We start from the raw sequence: 15,284 nt of genomic DNA, 5'->3' as shown, positions 1-15,284 counted from the left end.
TAATTTATCGCCACTCGTTTCGAATTTCCTATTTTTCGCACTTGTATCGTAATGTACTATTAAATCTCAGCTCCCGTATCCTCCTAAGTATATAAGTAAAAATGTAATACATAAACTAGTTTTAGCCCCAAAACTAGCATCCGTCTTATAGAAAATCACCTCCGCAACTCCTTTTACGACCGCCTAAAATTAAGTCGTAGACTTATAGTTATTTTGTCCAGTTAACTCGTTGGTCGCATTAGATATACGCGCCGAGCCTGCGCGCGATCAGTGCGACGCGACAGACCGGCGCAGACGCGCGTACCTTTACCATTAAAATAGTAGTTTAGTGAGTGCGATCGAGTTTAATTGAAAAGTAAGTATTGTTTTGGTATCTCATGGTGTTGAAAATAAGCAGCTATAGGTATATTCCCCAAATACTATATTGTTATAGGCACATAGTGCGTGGAAAATTGTAATTTGGGTATACAAGTTTTAATTTATTTCAAAATTACTTGTTGTGTTTCTATCAACAATAGAAACACTTAATAATAAATATTCATCAGTTTTGAGTTAGCAATATGTCACCAAAATAGACAATTCTACAGCTAGGTACTTAAGCTATATATAACCAGAAGTTTCTACTTTTCAATCGCCTAGTTTGGATAAACTTACATATACTATACATAAGTAAACATCAGCCAACAGGCTTGTTACGATACCGTTAATAAATTGTTGTGAAAGGTTTGTTTTACTAAACATAAATATAATCAGTAAATTTTATAGAGCGTAGCTTACTCGTAGATTATTATCAACATTGGTAATATAGGTAGTCAAACCAAGTTGGCAGCGGTTTAAATAGCCCAGAGGGTGCAGGTGTTATTTGAAACGTTAAACTTCTATGAAATTAAGACGTTTACTTGACACTGGCACCGTCTGGGCTACACTCTAAGCCGGGGGACTCGAAGTCAAAAGGCATTTCATAGCTATTATGTTTTATTATCAAGATTTTGGGTGCGTAACGAGTTCATACGGGGCAGTTTTAAGGTTGCGCCTATCACTGACAAAATGTCAGAGTTTCGCCTTAGATGGTATGACCATGTAATGAGGCGCAGTGAAGACCATGTGGCACAAATCGCTCTAAACTTACCAGAACACAAGCGGGGTAGCGGCCGCCCGCCATTAACCTGGTGGTCCAACATCGAGAGAGACCTTAAGAAAGCCCAATTTCCAAAACCGACAATCCGGGACCGACAGGCCTGGCGCAGAAGTATGAGGAGACCCGACCCCAGATAACGGGAGCAGGGACGGACAAAGAAGAAGAAGATTTTTCATTTGTTTTTTGAAAAAGGATACCCTTGATATATTGGGGTCACTTGCACGTTCCAAAGTTAGCCAACTCACGCATAGTTAACCGTTTAAACTCGGAGTTAACACAACATTTTAACCCTGTATAAACAGTTTACTCCGAAGTGAATTAAGCTAACCCTGGAACGCGCAAGCGCTTAATCTAAGAAATGGTATCGATGCAGGTTATCGATTTATTAACAAAAATGCAAAGGAATTTCATGTACCTACTTCTAATTATAACGTCATTTGCAGCGTTAAAGTACAAAAACGGAGTGCTGGCTCTTTTAGTAGTTTTAATGTTCCATTTTATTGAACTTGAAAGAAAAGAACTCTTAAATAAACATGAAATGGGCTACTATACTCAGATATTTTGGGAGACGAAGTATCATACTGGGAAGGTATGCTAAGCGACAAGCTTAGAATTAGAACCGACCAATTGTTAGGCCCCTCGGTGACCTGACTAATCCAAATAAGGCCTAGTTTACCCTCTGGGTTGGAAGGTCGGATGGCAGACGCTTTCGTAAAAACTAGCGCCTTTGCCAATTCTTGGGATAAGTTGCCAAGTGGATCCCGGGCAACCATGCGCCGTGGCAAAATGCAGGGACAACGGGATGAAAACGAAGACGACAACTGTTAGCACCCTGAGTCTACAACTTTGATAAACATAACTTTTGGCACATCTGTTTTTAAGCAAGACAGAATGTAAATTAGTTGATTGTGTCTTAGTGTTTTTAAGTTTGCCAAACAAACGGCACCCAAAGATGCATGGCCACTGACTCATAATAAGATTTAACAGTTTTTGACTTGCATGTTGGGAAATAACTGGAAGGAAAGAGGCCACGGACGCTGGGCAGAGTTTTGCAAGGAATTTTACGAGCCGTTTCGAAATTTTGGATCTTTTGACATGTGTTTTTTATATTGCTAAAAACCCATACAAAAAGGCAAACAAAGATGAACAAGTTAACTTCTATTTAATTATCAGGCCAATTTGAGTTTTAGTTATTAGATCTCATTCCAATATGATACTGATCTGATAGGATATCATGATGGTGATAGTGTCAATAGTGACGGTTTTGGTTGAAGGTTGACATAATGCGAGATTCACCAGGTCCTCTAAAGGAGAGAGGAACCATCTCATATTGGAATGATGTTAAAATTGTCAAATCCATAAGATCAGTATTACATTATATTGTTAGAGTTGGCCTGTATGTTATATTAAAACTCTTTACTCCTTCGCCAAGTAATTTCTTTAATGTTTGAATAAATACTTCGTCAAACAAACTACGATCGTTTTCTTTTCTCATCGGAATTCTCTTTTTAATTATTATGAGTTCATTATACAACAATCTAGGGAACTATAATACATTCGCCCAATCATGACACTTCACCAAGGGCATAAGTCAAAACAAAACAATACATAGGTAGAATAAAAGACTTCAACGAGCGCTTGGCTAATGATATCACAAGAATAAATAATAGTACGATCGTACAGAAAAGAAACTTCCTACAAAACCGAAGTTTCAGAGCGGTTCAGGGACGAACAATGCTGCCACTTTCTAATGTATGATACTATGCCTATCGGCTATTTAATTCAAGTCATTATCTTATGTGTGGTTGTGCACGCAAAGGGACGTCAAGTTGTGCCAACCCTAATAATTGCTCGGAGCAATGCTGAGCCGAACGGTTTAACCGGTTAACCACGGGTTAGTGGGATTGTGCAAGTGGCCAATCTGTTCGTGGTTTTTTTATATATTATTACTATAGTTTTTTTTGTAATTCGACATTAAGATACATCTCTAAGTAATAATAAATAATACTTTAGTTTGAATTAATATTTTCAGTCAGTTGTATTTTATAATTGTTGATGTATTTTTTTGCTTTTATGTACTTAAATTTCATATTGACGTGTAAAAGTGCCTATTTGCTGAATAAATGTTTAAGTTTGAAGTTTGACAACGTGATTCTTGACCTTTCGCTGGCAAACATTGGTTTTATAAAATTTAAATTGAAGGTAAAAATGAAAAATTTCCCCGCTTCAGGGAAGATCCGAACTCACGACCTTTTGGAACACCGCTTCGCTCGCAGACGTATGTGTTTGGTACAAAATTAATTTGAACATTAGTTGCGTTGGACAGTCAGAATTGGATACGTATAGCTAATACAATCTATTATGTATAAGTACTTTAGGGCCAATTACATCCATACTTCCCGATATCGGGCCCGAAGTCAATCCCGATATTGGGCCTGATAATCCTTTTCCGATTCACGGAATATCAGCACATCGTTAACAAAATGGTTCACATGCACAAAAAAAACAAACATTGTAAAAAAAAAATCTTGCTCGGGCCCGACGTTGGGCCCGTCGGGCCTGACATCACATCAAGCCTGATACGGCCCTTAAGGCTCAAAAGCCCTACACATCGTTTCGATGGGACATTATTTAAGTAAGAGCAGTGAGCTATCAGATGAATCGACACATGAAAATGATACTAATATTCGATCCCTCAAAGCAGCTTAATAGAAAAATAATTAATTACACGACCTGTCTACCATTGCCCGTACGATATATTGATATGGCTCAGTATCAGAAGTTGTCAAGTGTCAAGGCAAATGAGAAATGAAGCAACCGCGCTGCGGTGGTGTGGTACAGATACGCTGCGTATGTCGGCGCGATTAGAGCTGTGATCCTTGTGCCAATTAACTAGAGTTCTAATAATTATACATATTTATACTGGATGGCTTTTTAATATTTACTTATAACTTTTTTCATTTCTCATGCTCTGAAAGTATGTCGTTGTTGGTCTAAAAAATGTGCAGAAAATAATACGTTTCAACATTAGAGCATTTTACTTTTCTAGTACTTTTTTTTAAATTTATAATACGATAAACAATTAAAATTCGATATTAAATGGATTTGTTGTACAATTTCTATTCTGAAATTAAACTCCCCATTCCATAAATCACGATACTATTACTTAAATTGTTAATTGAACCCTTAAGAAATACTATAAATACTACTACTATGTTATACTTAGTCATGTTTTTTTTTTAAATACACATGTATTTTACATTCCTCGAAATGAAAATTAGAGTGTTTAACTCGGGTGAAAGGTACAATTTCATCCCTTACATTTATACAATCTACTATTGTTTCGACAACAAACTGTTCTGCGAAATATCAAAGCTAAAATTTATGTATTGTGTATGTTTGAAAATAAAAAAATAACCTGCATTATTTTACGATGTTAATATATTTATAGTTCATACCTTTAGAAAATATCAACTTCAGACCAGTTAAAAAGTGAGAAACATGCAATTTTTTTTCGTGATTTCGGGATTTGGTCTATAGTAAAAGTTGCTGAGTATAGTTATTCAGATCGTAAAATATTGCAGCAAAATATCCTTTATGTAATAAGCTTGAACATTCAAATAAATATTCTGCAAGTAGGTCTGATAGCTCTTTTACAAGTCAATACAACATTATAGTAACAACATATAGTGACATGAAAAATACATACCAATATTTATAAATATAACAACCAATTACCTGGCTAATACTAATACTTAAGATTTGTGAAATGATGAGCGATAAAAACTATCCTATGTCCAGCGTGACGAGGTAACAGAACAGGGTGTATTCGCATTTGTCCCTGCCGAACACAGATGGGAATAACTTTTTTCATATGAATCATTCCCATTTGTCCGTCTCATATATGGCGGTCATGTGGGGCGGTGACAAATAGCAATACACCGGTAACAAACAGATGGACAGACAGATAGAGTTACTTTCGAATTGATAAAATCCATAGATGGTAGGATCCGATAGATGTGCTATACGCGTGCGCCCGTGAGGTATAGAACATACGCAAAGCGACAAAATTAAACACGCGTTTTAACATTCCTGACAACATACCAAACACAACCTACGTAATTTGGTTGGGTTATTTGTTGCCCACTATGGTGCAACTAACTATGGTTGGTTTATGAACCATACAAAAATTTACGGTGGGGGATAAAACAAAATGAGACTGTGACTAGGACGAACAATAAACGCGCTTTCTCTGCCACTTCTACTGAAAGTTTCATAAGTGCATCTCGTTCGGTCATCTGGCCCCTCCCCCATTTCTATATTATTGTAACTCTAAGATAAAATCAGTATAGATTCCATGACAACCGGTAGGTAGCAGGTACCATAAAGGTACTAAGTTCAGGTATTTTTAATAACAAGACACAGCGATATAAATAAATACGCTGACGTAAATGGGATTTTGACGTGCAATTAACTTCGATGAAAATGACAAGATCCAGTTCTTTATGAATGTTTACTAATATGTTTATATTAGTTCCCAGAAATCGTGTTCTGAGATACCTATAGGTAGATATAGAATCAATAGGCAGGTATATAAGAAGGAAATTACCCGATCGAGTTTGCGGTCTGATTAATTGGTACCTACTATGATATTATTGCACCTGACTACCTCGACATACAAATCCGTAATTTGCGATTTAATTTTACTCAATTTCTATGGACATGGAGGCTGAAGTTGCTTCAATCTTCAAACCCTGCAGGGTTTAAAAACAATAAAGCAACCTACTGTTGGTGTTCTTAGATGGTATCCTGAGACCACCGAATATTAGTTGAATGTAGATTTACTTAGGTACTGATTATAAGTATACATATGTCCCTAAAGATTTTCTAATAAAGGTACGTGTGGTCTCTGCGAAATATTTTTTATTGACATTAAATTTAAAGCCTATTTACAGCGCAAACTGTATTACATATGTCTGACATTGAAGAAAGGTTCCCCTGGTCCGTGGAAAAAATGCTTTGATAGAAAATCTTAACTATTAGACGACGCATACAAATCCAACGAAACTTTAGTAATGAAATATAATTTACACTTCCTTTGCGTGATTTTAGCAGAAAACATTTCATATTTCATACACTATTTGCAGTTTACTAAGCCACATTGTCTAACTATACTTAATATTACTATTCGCGGAGCCATACAATGCCCGCTAATGAAATGTATGGTCACGGCGGCGGCCATTATTGCCGATATGTGAGTTGGGTACCGGACGTCGCATTTGTCTCGGAAAATAACTGGCTGAACAGACGGGCAGTAAAAACCCATCTACTGACGAGAACTTTAGGTTAAGTACCTACTTAAAGTTTATTTACGCAAAACACTTTCCTTTTTTATGCACGACAAACGTAAATGGGATTGTTTGGTCTGGGTGACGACGTGTCTACATATAGTCGGAATCTACTGTTATTATATAATTACTTAGAACCTTTGGTAGGGTATATTTTTTCAGTGTGTACAAATATGTAATTTTTATGTTTTAGTAGACTTGTTAAAATTGCTGTGATTATGTGTGCATTAAACTTTTTTTGGGGCCGTTGCAGAAATAGTACCTACCTACCAGTTAATTTTATTCTTCCGAGGTAGTTAACGGGTTAAATATTACACGGATAATTGGTTAAATTCAATTCCTCATGGATAATATCAATATAACTCTAATATTATTATATCTTATTAGTGTGTTTTAAATAGCCATTACCTATGTATAACCCTCTTATTTATTTATTTAAACTTTATTGCACAAAAAGAACTTAAGGTAAAGAAGGCAAACTTAATGTCATGAGGCACATTCTCTACCAGTCAACCTTAAGGCAATGCAAAAATTGGTGCATTTGAAAACCAAAAGAAAACATCACAAAATATCAAATAATACTTAAATAAGACCTCTCTCTCTTGTATTTCATAATAGTATTTTATGCATCAGTTGTATAAGAAGGGTCAAAAAAGGCGAGTGGCGTGAGTTATAATGTGAGCCGGAGCCGAAGGCGTAGGCGAACATTGTAAAGGAATACGCCACGAGAATTTATATTTTTCCTACGAGTCAACAAAAATAAATCTTAATTTAGGTAAACAAATTACAGCAAAAGTATATAGCCAAGACGCGCGAGCATACCTTGTTACGCGCCCGGCCCGCCCCGGGCCGCGGCTGGCCGGTCGGCGACACCTCCTCGTAACTCATGAGGCCCTGGTACTCGCTACTTGCTAAATTAATTTTTTGGACAGTTTTTTCTCAATTTTGGCCACCGTAGCCTACGGAGACTAACAAGCAACGCTAAGCGGTCTTCGTAGTCTATGGGTGATGCTATATTACGGGTGTCACATGCGTGTTTCTGACTTATGACGTAATTATTTTTACTATGCAACCAAATGAATATTTTGTAAGTTGGCATCAATGCACTTAGTTTAAAACTGTATTCGTTTTGGTTTTGTTAGGTTGGTAGCCATTAATCGCAGTAACATTATAGCTTATAAAAGCACAAGAGCTTTTATGAGGAATAGACAATATAGACTTTTCTTGAAATCTTTTATGTATGTTCTTATATTCGTGTTAATGAATGCATAAATGACAGATAACAGTAGAGGAGTAGGAAAAAACGTTAAAAGACTTTTATATCATAAAATAGAATAAGGATATTTTTTAAAGGACACTTAGTCACGCACACAGGAAGAAGGAAGATTAACATCAAGAGGCGGTTAAATACAGTGCACGGTCATTATTACTCTGACCTAGTCACAAATCCATACATTAATTGTAATAGACTCTAAAACAAATCCATACATTAATTGTAGTAGACTCTAAAACAAAACCATACCTTAACTGTAGTAGACTCTAAAACAAATCCACACATTAATTGTAGTAGACTCTAAAAGAAATCCATACATTAACTGTAGTAGACTCTAAAACAAGTGTGGAAGTACATAAACGTCATATTTTAATAGAAAACCACACTTTGTCTAACGGTGGTATTCTACTTGTCCAATATCTTGGTCGAATGTGCATTGCGCCTCACACTCTCAATAAGCAAAATGTGAAACGCAAACACACATTGGACGAAGATATAGGACAGATGGAATACCACTCCCTTAGCAAACGCCATGCATCTACCAAAATCTAAGAAACGTGTGGATTTTACTTTTAACGGGCATTCTAAGAATATAAATCTGCACTTGTAATAATTTCCTTACGCACATTGACTAAATATTTAATTCATTTATATTTAAATGTATACAATTGCATTTAATTTAACATCAGTTCGCGATTAGAATGAGATTGAACACATCGTGAACATGAATAGACATTAACAATTATAGAAAATGCAAATAAATTAAATCACTTATATCTGTGTTCTCTAATTACATTATTTAAGTAAAATATAAATACATATTATAGGTAATTTAAGATTAGAAATATAACCAAAAATTAATCACTTATAAGTCTCAGCTGTCTCCATAAGAGTCAGAGGTACAAGACGACACATTAAAACTTTTGAGTGCGAAGATGGTGCAGGAATCATATACTGAAAGTCCCCCAAGACCTTCTCTTCTACTACCTCTGATGTGATGTGATCACTACTGAAGGCAGCAGCTTTTTATAAACTCTACCATCTCCATGTTTATGTATATTGTATCTTACGTTATATAATAAAGGTTTTTATAATCACTCACAATGTAGAACTGTCTATTGGTAGGTACAAACAAAATAAATCAAATCAAATCAAAAAAATATTATATTTGGCAAGATACAGTCAGACCAAGCTAAGTTGGCAACGATTTTGATAGTCCAGCCTGTGCAAGTGTTTAGTAAACGACATATTTTCATAGAAATTTAACGGTTATGATAATACTTGCACTGTCTCAAAACCGCTGCCAACTTATCTCGGTCTGACTTTATTACTAATTAAATAAATAAATATTATAGGACATTATTACACAAATTGACTAAGTCCCACAGTAAGCTCAATAAGGCTTGTGTTGAGGGTACTTAGACAACGATATATATAATATATAAATATTTATACCTAAATACTTAAATACATAGAAAACACCCATGACTCAGGAACAAAAATCCATGCTCATCACACGAATAAATGCCCTTACCAGGATTTGAACCCGGGACCAGACCCACCAGAACCGGTCGTCAAAAATAAAATAAATTGACTATTGAATATTAGGTATTATCTTAAAGAAAATGTCATGGATATTAAATCTATAAGTACTGTTGAGCTAGCGGTACTTTCGAATCCCATTCTCATCTCGGTCGAATAATACTCGTATCGTGGACGGTCATAGTGTATTGAGGACGGTGGACGTTCTCGGTAATTTAACAATGTACAATTCTGTTCACTGAGTAGAAGTTGATAACACGAAATATAAAATTGAACAAATTTTTTATCTTAAAATAACAAACAAACAAACAAACAATAATTTATTTGCAGAAAAAGGGTAAAGATTACATGTGTTAGTGTAAAAGAAATACGTTTCACCTTTTCCAACTGTTTTAAACAGTATGCAAATACAGAGGGTATTCATTAGAATTTAAATACTCAGGATAACATTAGAGTAACATAACATCAGTAAAAAAAAAAAGAGGCAGTAATATAGAGAGTAAGAATCAGTTGGAATCAGAATACAATTAGAAGACAGTAAATAGTTTAAGAAATTGTTGTAATATCATCACTCCGTATGGTTCATAAAATCATTTACATTATAAAAACAGCGATCAGTGAGCCAATATCTCAGATTTTTAGTAAATTCCTTGCCATCAAGTGCTTTTATTTGTACTGGTAATTTATTGTATATTACAATACTCGCATTGTAAGCGTTCCTTCTGTAAATGTCAGTCATGCAGCGCGGTTGATTTAGAATATTTTTGTATTGTGGTCTAGGGTTACTTGAACAATATATATCAGAACGTTTAACATAGTATTTTGGAAACCTTTTAACAAAATTACAAATTTTTTGAATGTAAATACATGCTAAAGGTAAGATATTGAGCTTTTTAAACAATGGTCTACAGCTACTGCCCATTTTAGCGTTACATATTGCACGAACACATTTTTTTTTGTAATTTGAATGCTCTTTCCACATCCACAGAGTTACCCCATAGGATGACACCATAGTTGAGAATAGATGAGACGTAACCGTGGTAAGCTGTAAGGGCCGCTTCATAGGACACAGATTGACGTAGTTTTCTTAGGGCGAAAATGAAACGGTCTAGTTTTTTACACACTGAACTAATATGTTCTCTCCAGTTTAGTGAGGAGTCAATATTTAAAATTTAAATAGAATAACATAAGATTCAAATTTCTAAAATTTTATATTTCGAGTTATCAACTTCTTCCCGCCGTGTACGGAATTAGATACATTATACTCTATACTATTTCTTTTATACTATGAAGCTCTGCCAATAGGTATTAGTATGGAATGCTCATTTGCTTCTTGCATAGAAAATGTATGGCACGTATTGTCAGAGATGTGAAAAATAGTTTATAAAAAGTATTTAAATACAAAATACAAATACTTCCTTGATATACTATTTCAAATGCAAAATACAAAATAGTTTTCAAATTTGTATTTAAAATACTAAATACAAAATAGGTATTTTCAAAATGCTTTTTTAAAATACAAATACTTTGCGATAAAAGGTACTCTTAAATAGTGAATACCTAGTCTGAATTAAAAAGTTAGTATTGCTCGGAATTTAGAAGTTGGAAAGGTTTTCTTTATTCTTTAAAAATAGTGTGTATATCAGTCCTCTAGAGTGCAAATTTTGTGTCTCCTCATGTTTACCGGTTGAATGGAGTTTTAAGTGATGGTTTTTAACGGTCAATTATTAAAAGCATTAATTTAGATTTGTAATGTTTTACAGCTATTATATCTCTCGTTGGTTGGTGAAAACGTCTCGTTTATGTTTCACCAGGGCAGAAAAGTTTGTTTACCTCTCGTGCCTTGAAACCCTTGCAATGCTTAAGATTCCACATTTTTAATCTCTCGCTACGCTTGTGGTCATTTGCGGCGTTACTAAACAGATTCACCAGTTCCATGTTAAAATAATAAATAAATATTATAGGACATTATTACACAAATTGACTAAGTCCCACAGTAATAAGCTCATTACGGCTTGTGTTGTGGGTACTAGACAATGATATATATAAATATTTATAAATACTTAAATACATATACATAAGGTCGATATTTAAACGATAGATACAATAACAGCTTCGACAGGAAAACATAACTAAATATGTAATAAATAATAGTATTAAGCAAACGCGGATCGGTCCGCGCGATCTCGCCAACGATTACATAAACCCTAGAGGTTTTCAATAGTGGCTTATTGTGTTAAACCCTGTTTCAAAAAATTCATAGTGAATAAATAAACTAAAAAAAAAAACAGAAAACACCCATGACTCAGGAACAAATATCTGTGTTCATCGCACAAATAAATGCCCTTCCCAGGATTTGAACCTGGGACCATCGGCTTCATAGGCAGGGTCACTACTCACTAGGCCAGACCGGTCGCCATAAAAGAATGAGAGAGTTGCAAGGATTGTAACGTCAGAAGAGATTGTAACTCCTACTTTACCTAATAAAAAGTATTTTGTATTTTGAAAATAGAAAATAGGTCCCAAAAACTATTTGAAATAAAATACAAAATAGATTTTTTTAAAGGTATTTAAATACAAAATACAAAATAGGTATTTTGCATTTTGTATTTGAATTTTAAATACAAGTATTTCAAATAAGTCACATCTCTGCGTATTGTACCTATCTATTATATAGCTTAAATAAAAAACAGACTATAATGTCCCATGATTTATTTTATCGAGACAGTAAAACGTGTCATATTGCCATGGATGCCCACTACATGCCCAAGGTGTAATTTCAAAGATTCAAAGATTTTATTTGTACGACATATGTAGGTAGATTACAAGATGTTACATAAATATTTTGTTACATTCATGACATGTGTCTTGACTCGTAATGTCATGTTATTAAAGGTTAGATTTGACAAATCTGCGCGTCATCGTGCATGACACGAACCATAAAGTATAAAAAGGAGCAACTACCACCTTTTTCATACTTTTTATACGGAATAGACTTCACGTTGTCTGAGAATAAAAACCGCATCAAATAATAGTAACTTTTTTCTGGTTAAGGTAAATAAATTGAAAATAAGTCGAATCATCGGTACTAGCTAATATTCTCTTGAGTTTTGGAACAACCTGTTTTTTCCGCTAATAGTGATGCAAACATCCTGTATTGTGGTTGAGTTAATAACGTTCTACGAACGTGAATTAATTATACAGATAAGCTGTAATTACTCTTGATAACGTCAATTTTGTTGCAACTAGAGGCAGCGATGTGTGTCATTGTACTGGTAATATAATAACATTGTAATATTGGTACGAGTATTAGTATTAGGTATGTACAAAATAACAACTATTAAGTGACTGGTAGTGAGTAGCTTTTTGGTAAAGTAAAACATCGTGAGGAAACAGCAAAAACTTTATTGCAAACCGAATAGTAAATGCCTGGAACAAATTACCCTCTGAAGTTGTGAACTCTTGTAGTGTGAATCAATTTATAAACAATCTTGACAGACTATCTAAGCAGTGAAATCGTGTAGTGAACTCTGATTTAGACGTACCAGCATCAGCTGCCTGTCTTAAACCAAATAATAATAATAATAAACATGAAAAAAATTCAAAGGTGTATGTGAAGTTACCAACCCGCATCGGGCCAGCGTGGGGTATATAGCCCAAACCCTCTCGCGCATGAAAGGAGGCCTGTGCGTCGTCAAGCATCCCTTTAGTCCTTTCAATGGGAGCGCGGCGGCAGGTAATTGTTTTTTTTTTATAGTTGACTACAGCGTATCGAAATAAATATTATTGTTGAGTTGGGAACCCATACATGAAAAGTACGCAATTATAGTTTGGTATACGAAATCTTAATTCAACCATTATCGACGAGTAGAAAAATGTAAAATTACGAATTTTACTGTTTTTAACATAATAAAATAATGTAAATTAAATTCTCTACTAAGTAGCTAATAATAATAGTAGGTGCACCTTGTCTTATTTTGAATTTCCACCAACGTCACTCATGTATTCTGTTTATTCATAACTACGAGTATTTGTTCATAAGTAGGCAAGATAATATTTCGTTGAACAAAACATTACAAGTCACTTTACTATCACGCGTGGGAAGAGACGTCAAGCACCATAAAAACGGAGGATTCTTTTATACCTATCTGAAACAGGTATTTTTTTTTCAATATATTTATAGATGTTTCGTTTTTTCGTGAGTGTATTGACGTCAGATATAAGGAAAACAGCAGTATTTTGGTACCAAATTAGTACCTACCTACTACGTAGTAAGTGTAAAAATCAAGGATTTAACTAAATATTTATAGATTATCAGCTAAAATACTAAATATCTTATTTAGATACTTACCTACTTCAAGTATTTTAGATTGTTAAACAACTAGCGAGATCATAATTATACCTAATTATTTGAAAAACAGTATAATATATGACGTGTATAATACAGGCGCGCTTTAAAGCCATATGACCCTTTTCGAACTTTAAGATACATCCAATATTAGGTCTATCTACTCTAGATACGATATGCGTCGGATACGTCCGTGTCAAAAGTGACGTCTTTGTTTGAAGAAACGTCACGTTTCACAGTGACATATCTGATCTATATCGTATCTAGACCTAATGTTTGACGTATAAAGTTCGAATCGGACCGTCAAGTATTATAAACTTTGAGGTTGCCGTTAGATTGATCTATAGATACGAGTTCAGCTCACTGACATAGAGTGGCATTGAAATTTGAAAAAACGTTTACATTAATGTTCTATTCAGTTACCATAATTTACAAAAATGGAGGTATACAAATGGTTTCCGTATTTTTCTTCTTTATTGTTATAGCGGTAAGCCAAACACACCTACCTAGTGAGAAAATTTCAACTACCTATTTCCTACCCATTATATACCCATATATACATTATAATCCTACACATTATTACAGCCCACTTACAGACAGACAGGCGGAGAGATAGATGGATAGGTTCAGTTTGTCACTCTTCGGTACTTATAAAAAAAAAACTGTGTGTTCGTGTCTACTCATCAGTTTAGTATCGCTTAAACTTTCCGTATAAAAATGCAACCATCTTTCACCAGGGGCCCATTTCTCGATGGGTATTTAGTCTAATATTATTAGTGTGTTGCCATGGTAACCCGTACGACTTGACAGTTCGTGGGCTAATAATATTAGTCTAATACCGTTCGAGAAACGGGCCTCAGTTTGTTGACTGATAACATTCTTCCACCTCACGGTTGGTTCGTAACTTTTCGCGTTACGGAGTATAACAAGGCTAGATAGGGCAGGTACTTACTTCATCAAAAAAAAACCTAATTCAGCAACATTCAATGAATTAATTAATATCATCACTGTTGCTTATGGCCGAAACTTGTTGAACCTGACCGGATAATTATTTGACCGGTTATCTTAGCCTTGACTAGAAGCGAGTTTTTGATGGTTTTTAAAACAAATGGCGGTGACAAAGGTTACAGGCAATACTGGTTTAATTGAAATGGTATAATATTCATATCCGCGTTGCTAACATTTTTTTACATCAATATAGGACTCTCGTGGCTATCTTGTAATTTTAGACTTGCTTATTATAAAAAGTGTTTATATCCCAAAATACAGATAACACAATATGTATTCGTCATATATCTCGGGGAACCAAGTTACTTAAATATACATTGTCCCTAGATATCATTAGTGTGTTTTTTTTACTATTGTATTGGTGTTTTCTGTCTGTATCAATTTCTGGGTAGGCCCCTAGAAGCCACAATTTATCGTTTTGAAGTATTAATTTTACTACTCGTTGACTGTAATGGTCGAATTAAGATTTCGTACAACAAACAATAATTGCATACTTTTCATTTATATGCTCCCAACTCAACTATAATTCATTTCGATACGCTGTAGTAAACTATAAAAAAAATTACCAGTCACGTGCAGCTGCGCCCGCGCTCCCATAGAAAATACACGGGGAACTTCATGAGCATA

General features: G+C 34.7%; 1 protein-coding gene across 1 annotated transcript in view; it reads left to right on the top strand.

Annotated features, from left to right (window-relative positions):
- The first annotated feature begins 215 nt into the window (after positions 1-215).
- Positions 216-15,284, top strand: part of LOC133527006 (alpha-tocopherol transfer protein-like) — a 30,647-nt gene continuing 15,578 nt past the window's right edge. The window contains exon 1 of the mRNA XM_061863892.1: positions 216-355. The gene's annotated coding sequence lies outside the window, so the exon portion shown is untranslated. The remainder of the gene's footprint in view (positions 356-15,284) is intronic.

This window comes from Cydia pomonella, chromosome 17 (genome assembly GCF_033807575.1).
Source record: "Cydia pomonella isolate Wapato2018A chromosome 17, ilCydPomo1, whole genome shotgun sequence".
NCBI classification, from domain to species: domain Eukaryota; kingdom Metazoa; phylum Arthropoda; class Insecta; order Lepidoptera; family Tortricidae; genus Cydia; species Cydia pomonella.
The sequence above is the reverse complement of the archived record's forward strand: the minus strand, read 5'-3'. Positions and strand labels throughout refer to the sequence as shown.